This window comes from Oncorhynchus keta, chromosome 2 (genome assembly GCF_023373465.1).
Source record: "Oncorhynchus keta strain PuntledgeMale-10-30-2019 chromosome 2, Oket_V2, whole genome shotgun sequence".
In the NCBI taxonomy this organism is placed as follows: Eukaryota; Metazoa; Chordata; class Actinopteri; order Salmoniformes; family Salmonidae; genus Oncorhynchus; species Oncorhynchus keta.
In genome coordinates, this window is record NC_068422.1 from 24,621,885 (window position 1) to 24,634,764 (window position 12,880).

Here is a 12,880-nt window from a genome sequence, read left to right on the forward strand (position 1 = left end):
AGAGAAAAAAATGACCTCAGGGAAGTATTATTTTTTGCAAACGTAAAAGCCTTTATAAAAACAGCGGGTTACCTTATACAGTTCCTTCAGGAAGGTCGACTGGCCGGGGCCAACTTTCCACAGCTTCCCTCAGAGACAGCATGTGTGTTAAAGATTACTTTGCAGTAGTCACATTGCCTAGCACCCCTTGGTTTTTGGTTACAAAAGCCACTGACCTGTGCATTAGGGCCACTGTCCCCAAATGACCATCAAGTGCAGGGCTAAGAGGGTCACGTAGGACATTCAACTTTACAAAGTCATTTCTCAACAGATTTGGATGCTCATTCCACTAAGCCGTAGTTGGCTTCGAGGCCCCTCGACCGCTTGACATGGCCTCTATGACAGCTCTATGTACAAAGCAACAAAATGTTGATTGTTAAAGTACTGTTCAGCAGGTGGGAATGCAGAATAGCTTACCGTGCGTTGCATCATTAAAGCTTGGAATCACGATGAAAAGTACATTTTTTTGCTAAAACATTATGGATTGGCTGTAAGAGTTCTACATCATGGTCAATTTGATTCCTGAGAAGACTGCTGGCTGGCTATTAAATAGAACACTACTGTAGGTAACAACAGGTTTGACATTGATGTAACTGGGCAGATGTTTTAATGCAGTTTAGGCTGTATTGTGCAGATTGGTTAATTGTACAGTAGAGGGTCCACTTGGGTTATAAATGATGATCTCTCAAACTGTCCCATCTCTGTGATGGAAAAAATTATATTTCATAGCATTCTTGACAAGAAGCTGAACAAAAATGAATAGAGTTAAATGACAGCTGTTGATATCTCTATTTACTTTCTAAGTGAGTTGAATCTCTTTTTCCAAAGCAAACATATCTTCCTCGGGTGTTGTGAGAGGATGAAAAGACAGTGGAGAGCATAACTCATCTCTTCTGGTGAGGTTTAATGCATTTTACTGACCTTCAGAACTTCACAAGAAAATGATCTGATTGATGAGGACCCCAATGCACAACGCATTTTGTATCCAATGCAACAGTATTATTCCTTGTGCCTAGAACAACAGACAGAAGCTAGAACTCCTGCTATCATTCCCTTGCATGGTAAATTCATTTTACTCCACCTATCTGTCTTACACAACTCGACACATTTTGATGAAATATGTGTCTTGGCTATCGCAACAGTGATGAAGATTGACTAAGGAAATTATATTTTCTTATTTTATCCAAAGACTGGAACAACAAATTCTGTTACAATTACACATCATTTTGAGATACTCTTGGTCATCAGGTTTCTGTTGTCAAGGAAGTTACTTCTGGATATTTTAATTTGTTGTACTTTTTAAAATTGTACTTTTATTTAACTAGGCAAGTCAGTTAAGAACAAATTCTTATTTAAAATGGCATCCTACCATCATTGCAATAGTGTTTTTTTGTATTTCACTTGGGTCCTAAAGCCAGGTGTGTTTGACTTCTGATGGACTCTGGAAGGAGATCCAACTTCCGCTTTTGAGTCTTGATGATAAATCAGTTTGATTGATACAGGGTTTCGATGTCTGACCTCGTTTTGAACCATTTCAGAAGAAGATGGTTAATATACTGTATAGCAGAATTAGCCTTTTCCCCCCTTACTATCTTTTTCTTTCTAGGGAATTCTCCACTGCAAAACACGTAGCTAATGGTCATGTTGTTCTGTCCTGGGGTAGTATTGGAGAACATGCATACTGTTTAAAAGCCCTCTTGACTGCAGGCTTATGACCATAGCTGATTGTGAGGTACAGTAGCAGCCCTATAGCCTTGTACAGTAAGAAGAAAGCACGCATTCTCTTCCCAAGTGCCCATGATGTGGTCAGAAGCTCTGACTGATTTATGTTGGAATACAGGAACAAGTGAGAGGATCCAGAAGCTAGCCAGTTTGACTTGAGACATACACTGACCACCCTGCCTCTGATAACATTATAGATTGAGAGTAGCATTTTTATATTTCGAAGCATTCGATGTTCCCGTTAAAAGCCTCAATGTCGGACTTTCATTTGAACGGCAGGTTTACGAGAATGTATTTATTTAAGAAAATGATTTTATTAAACCAGTCACACTTTAAATGAAACAGCAGTCTTTAACATCTTTACAGCATTGTACATAAATTTTCAGGGCATGCTTCCTGTATCAGTCTCAACAATAGTTTATTTTCTTTTGATGAAAACCATAACAAAACACAGCATTCCATAACTGAAAGTAAATCGCGAAATCTCCTATTATTACAAAAAAAAGTAAACAGAAAATGTGACAGGAAAATATAAAATGGGGAAATATGGCATGATTTGGTAAGCAAGTCTCAAGAATAAATGACTGGAAAACTGTTGTTTAAGACTGATAGCGAGATGTTATCCACTGATCTTTAAACAGTATAGGCTGATTGATATGAAAGAAGGAAATTCACATAGGGTTGATGTAATCCTCAATTTATGTTTGTAGCGATAGAGGGGAACCTTGAATGTGTCCTAAATTTGCAACAAGACACAAGTTTACATTGGGGAAAAGCTTGCTTCTCAGGAAAGGATGGCTGAAGATGAAAGTCAAAGTCACAGGGCAAACATTACCAAGGCACAGGTGCTTCATTTTATAATGATTGCAGAAGACATTTCAGGTCACATGCAGTTTTTTGCAACAACACCCCATTTTTATAGTTCAGGAAACAAATGTGCACACAAGCACACATACATCTAGACGTATTAGGAGACATTCCTTGTATTTCTTGCCTTGTCATACCCAACAACATGTAAAAAATCTGACCCAGATGTACGTGCTTTTCAAGAGACACTGATTGAGCTATAATGGAAGTTCCAGCCCACCCACAGAAGACAAATATGGAGAACCATATGTGGAACGATGACTAAAGTAAACTGCAAAACATTGTTATTAGATACAATTTCACCAGCCTTGTGGACAGAGTGCAAGCTGACACTTTGAAAATAAACTGTGAGGCAAAGAAAAATATAAAAAAATCCTGTAGTTTACCGAAGGGAAACAGAAGTGGGAATTACCCAACATAATGTACAATGGCTGTTGTTTTGTGGCAATTCATTTACATGTATTCATTAGATCACTGACAAACCAATGTTAACCCTAAAAGCGCCAACAGGGGTACATTTTGAACCCAAATGGTCAAAAATGTCATACTTTTTAACCTTTATTTATCCCTCAGTAATTTTGGGACTTTGTCAAGCAACTAGTTACTGTCAAGAAAATACAATTTACTATGATTCCTGTGTTAATATGGAGGAATTAACAAATATGTTTTCTAGTGCGTAGCTAAGCTGAAAATGTAGACTCAATAGTAGATAAAAGCACCACATTTGGCACAGAGGTAGATGTACATAAACTGAAAATATATATCTATATATTTGATTTCACCTTTATTTAACCAGGTAGGCTAGTTGAGAACAAGTTCTCATTTACAACTGCGACCTGGCCATGATAAAGCAAAGCAGTGCAACACAAACAACGAAACAGAGATACACACGGAATAAACAGTGTGTGCAAATGAGGTAAGATAAGGAAGGTACGGCAATAAATAGGCCATAGTGGCAAAATAATTACAATTTAGTGATAGATGTGCAGAAGATGAATGTGCAAGTAGAGATACTGGGGTGAAAAGGATCCAAAAAAATAAATAACCATATGGGGTTGTTGGATGGGCTATTTACAGATGGGCTATGTACAGGAGCAGTGATCTGTGAGCTGCTCCGACAGCTGGTGCTTAAAGTTAGAGAGGGAGATATGGGTCTCCAGCTTCAGTGATTTGGGCTAGGTGACCCGCTAGCGTTCTACAACGACAACATCCTGTGAAATTGCAGAGCACGAAATTCAAAATACAAAAATAGTAAAATTAATCATTCATGAAAGTGTCATACATCATTCTTTAGCTTAGAATCTTGGTAATCAAACCGCTTTGTTCGATTTACAATAGGCTTTACGGCGAAAGCATAGCATTTGATTGTCTGAGGACAGTGCCCCGCATACACCAGCATTAAAAACATTTTTCAAATCTGCAGAGGCGTCACAAAAATCAGAAATAGCGATAAAATAAATCACTTACCTTCGAAGATCTTCCTCTGTTTGCAATCCCAAGGGTCCTAGCTACACAGAAAATGGTCATTCAGTTCTGTTACTCTCACAGACATTATTGTAACAGTTTTAGAAACTTCAGAGTGTTTTCTATCCAATGTCTCCTGGATAACCAAATTTCTGGGCCTGAGTAACAGGCAGTTTACTTTGGGCACGTCAGTCATCCAAACTTCCCAATACTGCCCCCAGCTCAAAGAGATTTTTAATGTGAGTCTGGAAGGAGAGTTTACAGTCTAACCAGACACTTAGGTATTTGTAGTTGTCCACATTTTCTAAGTCAGAACCGTCCAGAGTAGTGATGCTCAAGAGTTTCTCCCCCTTTGAATAGGGGGAAGACCGCGGCAGCTTTCCAATTTCTGGGGATCTCAGATGATACGAAAGAGAGGTTGAACAGGCTAGTAATAGGGTTTGCAACAATTTCGACTGATACTTTTAAAAAGAGAGGGTCCAGATTGTCTAGCCCTGCTGATTTGTAGGGGTCCAGATTTTGCAGCTCTTTCAGAACATCAGTTGTCTGGATTTGGGTGAAGGAGAAATGGGAGAAGTGTGGGCATGTCGTTGAAGGGGGTGAAGGGCTGTTGACCAGAGTAGGGGTGGCCAAGTGTTAAGCATGGCCAGCCGTAGAAAAATGCTTATTGAAAATCTCGATCATCGTATATTTATCTGTGGTGACAGTGTTTCCTAGCCTCAGTGCAGTGGGCAGCTGGGAGGAGGTGCTCTTATTCTCCATGGACTTTACAGTGTCCCAGAACGTTTTGGAGTTTGTGCTGCAGGATGCGAATTTCTGTTTGAAAAAGCTAGCCTTTGCTTTCCTAACTGCCTGTGTATATTTGTTCCTAACTTCCCTGAAAAGTTGCATATCACGGTGGCTATTTGATGCTAATGCTGTATGCCACAGGTTGTTTTTGTGCTGTCAAGGGCAGTCAGGTCTGGAGTGAACCAAGGACTTTATCTGTTCCTGGTTCAACATTTTTTGAACGGGGCATGCTTATTTAAGATTGTGAGGAAAGCAATTTTAAAGAATAACCAGGCACATTCTACTGACAGAATGAGGTCAATATCCTTCTAGGATACCCAGGCCAGGTCGATTAAAAAGGCCTGATCGCTGAAGTATTTTAGGGAGCGTTTGACAGTGATGAGGCTAGTTGTTTGACCGCAGACCCATTACGGAAGCAAGCAATGAGGCAGTGATCGCTGAGATCCTGGTTGAAGACAGCAGAGGTGTATTTGGAGGGCAGGTTGGTCAGGATGATATCTATGAGGGTGCCTATGTTTATGGATTAGGGGTTGTACCTGGTAGGTTTATTGATCATTTTTGTGAGATTGAGGATATCAAGCTTAGATTGTAGGGTGGCTGGGGGTGTTAAGCATGTCCCAGTTTAGGTCACCTAACAGCACGAGCTCTGAAGATAGTTTGGGGGCAATCAATTCACATATGGTGTCCAGGGCACAGATTGAGGCAGAAGGTGGTCTATAGCATGCAGCAACGGTGAGATATGTTTTTCTGGAAAGGTGGATTTTTAAAAGTAGAAGCTCAAATGGTTTGGGCACAGACCTGGATTGTAAGACAGAACACTGCAGGCTATCTCTGCAGTAGATTGCAACTCCGCCCCCTTTGGCAGTTCTATCTTGTCTGAAAATGTTATAGTTAGGGATAGAAATGTCAGGGTTTTTGGTGGCCTTCCTAATCCAGGATTCATACACATCTAGGACATCCGGGTTGGCAGAGTGTGCTAAAGCAGTGAATTAAACAAACTTAGGGAGGAGGCTTCTAATGTTAACATGCATGAAACCAAGGCTTTAACAGTTACAGAGGTCAACAAATGAGAGGGCCTGGGGAATGCGAGTGGAGCAAGGCACTGCAGGTCCTGGTTTAACCTCTACATCACCAGAGGAGCAGAGGAGGAGTAGGATAAGGGTACGGCTAAGGGCTATAAGAACTGCTTGTCTAGTACTATCGGAACAGAGAGTAAAAGGAGCAGGTTTCAGGTCGCTGTAGAATAGATTCAATGCATAATGTACAGACAAAGGTATGGTAGGATGTGAATACAGTTGAGGTAAACCTAGGCATTGAGTGATGATGAGAGAAGTTTTCTCTCTAGAGACATCAATTATACCAGGTGATGTCACCGCATGTGTGGGAGGTGGGACAAGAGAGTTAGCTGTGGCTGATTGAGCAGGGCTGGAGGCTCTACAGTGAAATAAGACAATAATCACTAACCAAAACGGCAACGGACAGGGCATATTGACATTAGGGAGTGGCATGTGTAGCCGTGTGATCATAGGGTCCAATTAGTAGCTGGAAGGGCTGGAGACATGGCGATTCAGACAGCTAGTGGGCAGGGGCTAGCAGGCTCGCAGAAGGGCCTTAGAGGGACATCGCAACAGAAGAAGTCTGTTGTTGTAGCCCCCTCGTGCGGTTATGTCGGCAGACCAGTCGTGCTGGATCAGCAGGGGTCCGTGTAGTTAAAGGGTCCAGGCCAATTGGCAAAATAGGTATAGTAGCCCAAGAAATGACTGATGGACCATTTCAGCTAACAGTCTGGTATGCTCTAGACAGCTAGCGGGCCACGGCTAGCAGCCTAGCAGATGGGCATTCAAGGGACGTCATGACGAAGGAGCCTGCAGAATAACCCCCTCGGGCGGATTACGTTAGTAGTCCAGTCGTGATGGATCGGCGGGGCTCTGTATCGGCAATAAAAGGGGTCCAGGCCAATTGGCAAAATAGGTATTGTAGCCTAAGGAGTGGCTGATGGACCTCTTCAGCTAGCAGGGAGATGGGCCTAGCATAGGCTAGCTCCAGGCTAATTGGTGATTGCTTCGGGACAGAGACGTTAACCAGGAGAAGCCAATCGGATAGCAGCTAGCTCGCTGCGATGGTCCAGGTGAAGAGGTTCAGAGCTTGCGGTAGGAATCCGGTGATATGGAGAAAAATGAATCTCTGGATTAAGCTCTGAACCTGAATAAACTCTGGATTGAAACACGCTGTACAGACTGGGAGGAGTTGTCCTGGCTAAAGGTTAGCTGATGACCGCAATCAGTGGCTAGCTGATTCCTAGCTAGAAGCTAGTTAGCTGACTAGCTTCTGTTGGGGGCTCCGGTTCTAAAGTATAGAAAATAGAAGATCCATGCCACATTGGGTGAGGCGGGTTGCAGGAGAGTATGTTAAAGTTGGGGTTAAGAAAAATATGAAAAAAGATATGCGAAGAAAAAAGATATATAAAAAGATATATATAAAGATATACACAAGGACACGACAAGACGCCCTCTTAGATGTTGTATATAGATATGGAGCCATCCAAGATTTGCCTCTGGGGGGTAATTTTTTTTTTAAAACAACAACAACAACAAAAAATACATTGGCTGGAGGTATTACATTTTTGCCACTACATTTTTGCCACTACAACACAAAAATTACACAAAAATGTAAATACTTATTTAGCCTCCAGCCAATGTATTTTTTGTTGTTGTTGTTGTTTTTGTTTTTTAAAGTTTTAGCCCTTTTTCTCCCCAATTTCATGGTATGCAATTGTTGTAGTAGCTACTATCTTGTCTCATCGCTACATCTCCCGTACGGGCTCGGGACTCCCGTACGGGCTCGGGAGAGACGAAGGTTGAAAGTCAACAACCCACCAATGTGTCAGAGGAAATGCCGTGCACCTGGCAACCTTGGTTAGCGCGTACTGCGCCCGGCCCTGGTGCGCAATGAGACAAGGACATCCCTACCAACCAAGCCCTCCCTAACCCAGATGACGCTAGGCCAATTGTGCGTCGCCCCACGGACTTCCCGGTCACGGCCAGTTACGACAGAGCCTGGGCGCGAACACAGGGACTGGCTGGTGCTGCAGTACAGCACCCTTAACCACTGCGCCACCCGGGAGGCCCCAGCCAATGTATTTTGACCAACTAGAGAGTATTGTCCTTCAGATGCAATTGGAACTGAATTGATAGTCCACTGGGTTCCAAAGTTAGAGCTAAAAGTCTAATGGAACCTGCGACCATATCGCCAATATCGTCCAAATTTGTCAGATTAGTTTAACCATGTCAGATTAGTTTAAACGTCAATTTCTCAGCTTCTGAGTATCACAGAAATGCATAAAATGTGACTATAAATGTGCACTTTTTTATATATACAGCATGTACAGTACCAGTCAAAAGTTTGGACACACCTACTCATTCAATGATTCTTCTTGATTTTTACTATTTCTAGAATAATATTGAAGACATCAAAACTATGAGATAACACACACGGAATCATGTAGATTTAAAAAAAAATATCTAAATATGTTTTATATATGGGATTCTTCAAAGTACCCACCCTTTGCCTAAAGGACAGCTTTGCACACACTTGGCATTCTCTCAACCAGCTTCATGAGGTAGTCAACTCAAATGCATTTCAATTAACAGGTATGCCTTACTTCTTAAAAGATCAATTGTGGAATTTCTTTCCTTCTTAATGCGTTTGAGCCAATCAGTTGTGTTGTGACAAGGTAGGGTTGGTATACAGATGATAGTCCAATTTGGTAAAAGACCAAGCAAAGAGAAATGACAGTCCATCATTACTATTAGACATGAAGGTCAGTCAATCTGGAAAATTTGTGCAGTCGCAAGCGCAGTCGCAAAAAACATCAAGCGCTTTGATGAAACTGGCTCTCACGAGGACCACCACAGGAAAGGAAGACCCAGAGTTACCTCTGCTGTTACCTAACCTCTGCTGTTACCTAAGCTCAATATTTTGTCACAAAAAGATGCTCGACTATGCATATAATTGGCAGCTTTGGAAAGAAAACACTCTGACGTTTTCAAAACTGCAAAGATATTATCTGTGAGTACCACAGAACTCATGCTACAGGCGAAACCAAGATGAAACCTCAAACAGGAAATTAGCAGAATTTTTGAGGCTCTGTTTCCCATCGTCTCCTTATATGGCTGTGAATGTGTGATGAATGAACCTAAGCTCTCTGCCGTTCGTCCAAGATGTCTGCAGCATTGTGACGTATTTGTAGGCATATCATTGGAAGATTGGCCATAAGAGACTACATTTGCCAGGGGTCCGCCCGGTGTCCTTTGTCTAAATTGTTGCGTAATCTTCAGCTGTATGCATTTTGCCATGCGATTCAGAGGGGAAAGGACACTTCCACGAACCATATATCATCGAAGAGATATGTGAAAAACACCTTGAGGATTGGTTCTAAATAACGTTTGCCATGTTTCAGTCGATATTATGGAGTTAATTTGGAAAAAAGTTTGCCGTTTGGATAACTAAATTTTCAGGGTTTTTGGTAGCCAAACGTGACGCACCAAACGGACCGATTTCTCCTGCACAAATAATCTTTCAAAAAAACTGAACATTTGTTATCTAACTGAAAGTCTCCTCATTGAAAACATCCGAAGTTCTTCAAAGGTAAATGATTTATTTGAATGTTTTTCTGTTTTCTGTGAAAATGTTGCCTGCTGAATGCTAATGCTAAATGCTAATGCTAGCTATCAATAGCTATCAATACTGTTACACAAATGCTAGTTTTGCTATGGATGAGAAGCATATTTTTGAAAATCTGAGCTGACAGTGTTGTTAACAAAAGGCTAAGCTTGAGAGCTAGCATATTGATTTCATTTCATTTGCGATTTTCATGAATAGTTAACATTGCGTTATGGTATTGAACTTGAGGCTGTATTCACGATCCCGGATCCGGGATGGCTCGCCGCAAGAAGATAACTTAACGTTAGCTAGCTAGCTGACAAGCTAGAAACAAACCAAAACATTGTTTTGAAAGTTGCTTTTAGTTTCCTGGTTTGCTAGATTGACATATATTAAGTACATTTTTAAACAGGTGGGGTTATTGGTGTTAAAATACACCAGTTATGCTAATTTGGACCAACAGGCTGCTGATGTTATGCAGCCTGTAGTTTTTGTGTTCATACTTTTTAATAACGATAATGACAAGTTTGATTTCGGACAACAATATGTTTAATGATGTCACTGCAACAACGGTCAATAGACGTAGTATAATTCAGCGTTTCGTCTTGAAATCTTTGGTTGTTTAGTACATGGCATCACATGTGAATCCTTAAAGAGATGGGTGGGGCTAAAGCTTAAGAGGGTGGGAAAGATGCTAAGCGGGGTGTAGACACAGAAGAGCTCTCCAGTAGGTGTACCAAAATATTCAAGGGTCATTTTTTCAAAAGTGGGGTTACAAGTTTATTAACTTTCAAAGCAGAATTACTTTCCATTGTTCTTCAAATGTAGGGTATGATATACCATTTATTTTTTTAGCTCTGAGTCTTTACTTTTATCCAATGTAAAAAAGTTTGATACATAAAACAGAATTCAGCCTGTCAGTCTCATATGATTATTTTGGGGAACGTAAACTATTTATTTACGTTACAAAACAATAAAAAGTATTACTGTTTGACAGAAAGTGTCTTTTTGCCATAATTTCCAATTTGGGGTAAAAAAAAAAGACCCCTGTTGGCACTTTTAGGGGTCGAAATATGTTGCTGTTTTTAGGGTTAAGGATATTTTATTTGAATCAGAACTTCACACAGTGTTGTTTTCCCCTTTCCCACATATTATTCTTCATAGGCTTTCGACTCTGTCAATCACCATATTCTTATCGGCAGACTCAGTAGCCTCGGTTTTTCGGATGACTGCCTTGCCTGGTTCACCAATTACTTTGCAGACAGAGTTCAGTGTGTCAAATCGGAGGGCATGCTGTCCGGTCCTCTGGCAGTCTCTATGGGGGTGCCACAGGGTTCAATTCTCGGGCCGACTCTTTTCTCTGTATATATCATTGATGTTGCTCTTGCTGCGGGCGATTCCCTGATCCACCTCTACGCAGACGACACCATTCTATATACTTTCGGCCCGTCATTGGACACTGTGCTATCTAACCTCCAAACGAGCTTCAATGCCATACAACACTCCTTCCGTGGCCTCCAACTGCTCTTAAACGCTAGTAAAACCAAATGCATGCTTTTCAACCGATCGCTGCCTGCACCCGCATGCCAGACTAGCATTACCACCCTGGATGGTTCCGACCTTGAATATGTGGACATCTATAAGTACCTAGGTGTCTGGCAAGACTGAAAACTCTCCTTCCAGACTCATATCAAACATCTCCAATCGAAAATCAAATCAAGTCGGCTTTCTATTCCGCAACAAAGCCTCCTTCACTCACGCCGCCAAGCTTACCCTAGTAAAACTGACTATCCTACCGATCCTCGACTTCGGCGATGTCATCTACAAAATCGCTTCCAACACTCTACTCAGCAAACTGGATGCAGTTTATCACAGTGCCATCCGTTTTGTCACTAAAGCACCTTATACCACCCACCACTGCGACTTGTATGCTCTAGTCGGCTGGCCCTCGCCACATATTCGTCGCCAGACCCACTGGCTCCAGGTCATCTACAAGTCCATGCTAGGTAAAGCTCCGCCTTATCTCAGTTCACTGGTCACGATGGCAACACCCATCCGTAGCACGCGCTCCAGCAGGTGTATCTCACTGATCATCCCTAAAGCCAACACCTCATTTGGCTGCCTTTCGTTCCAGTACCCTGCTGCCTGTGACTGGAACGAATTGCAAAAATCGCTGAAGTTGGAGACTTTTATCTCCCTCACCAACTTCAAACATCAGCTATCTGAGCAGCTAACCGATCGCTGCAGCTGTACATAGTCTATTGGTAAATAGCCCACCCATTTTCACCTACCTCATCCCCATACTGTTTTTATTTATTTAATTTTCTGCTCTTTTGCACACCAATATCTCTACCTGTACATGACCATCTGATCATTTATCACTCCAGTGTTAATCTGCAAAATTGTAATTATTTGCGTACCTCCTCATTCCTTTTGCATACATTGTATATAGACTCCCCTTTTTTTCCTACTTTGTTATTGACTTGTTAATTGTTTACTCCATGTGTATCTCTGTGTTGTCTGTTCACACTGCTATGCTTTATCTTGGCCAGATCGCAGTTGCAAATAAATAAATAAATAAATAAAATATAAATAAATAAAATAAAATAAAAATTTAAATAACCGTCTATAGCGGGGATATTACGCAACCTCAGAAATGTTTCAGCCAGCCATATTGAGGCATTTGGTGACACTTATGTTGTTATTAAATACTGTATATCTGCAAAAATAATAAATGATGATGAGAACTGATTGCACAAACAAGAGATTACCTGTCATGTTACTACTGCACTTCACCGGGTTCAAAAAGTACAATGTAATGGTGTTGTGCTGTTCCACGATTCACAATGCACAGGAAAAAGTCTACCTTCTCCCTAATGGTCTTCAATTCCAACATTGAAACTGAGGGACGGGAATTGAAACATTAAATCAAATGTCCCTACCCTACTTGCGCCTTACAAGGTTACAAAAACCCCTGTATAGTGTTTGTTTTCTGTGTTCTAATACTGTTCTGACGTAGAACCACATGGTTTCTGTGACTTATGTTTTGAACATTACAGAGAGAACCACCCAATCAACACGTAGCAATTCAGACCATCCCCATGTGATGGATGGGCCATCTCAGGAGCAGCTTCCTCTGCTCAGTATAACACATTTGCTGAACAAGATGAAACTATGTTCCTGAACAACTGCTGGTACTGGTGGGTCTGTTTTATATATTAAATCAACAGAGTGACCATACTGAGAGCGCTGAAACACAAAACTGACATTTCATCAGCACTGTGTGCAGTGCAGGGTTGCTACTGTTTACTGGCTTACAAAGCATTAGATATAAAGG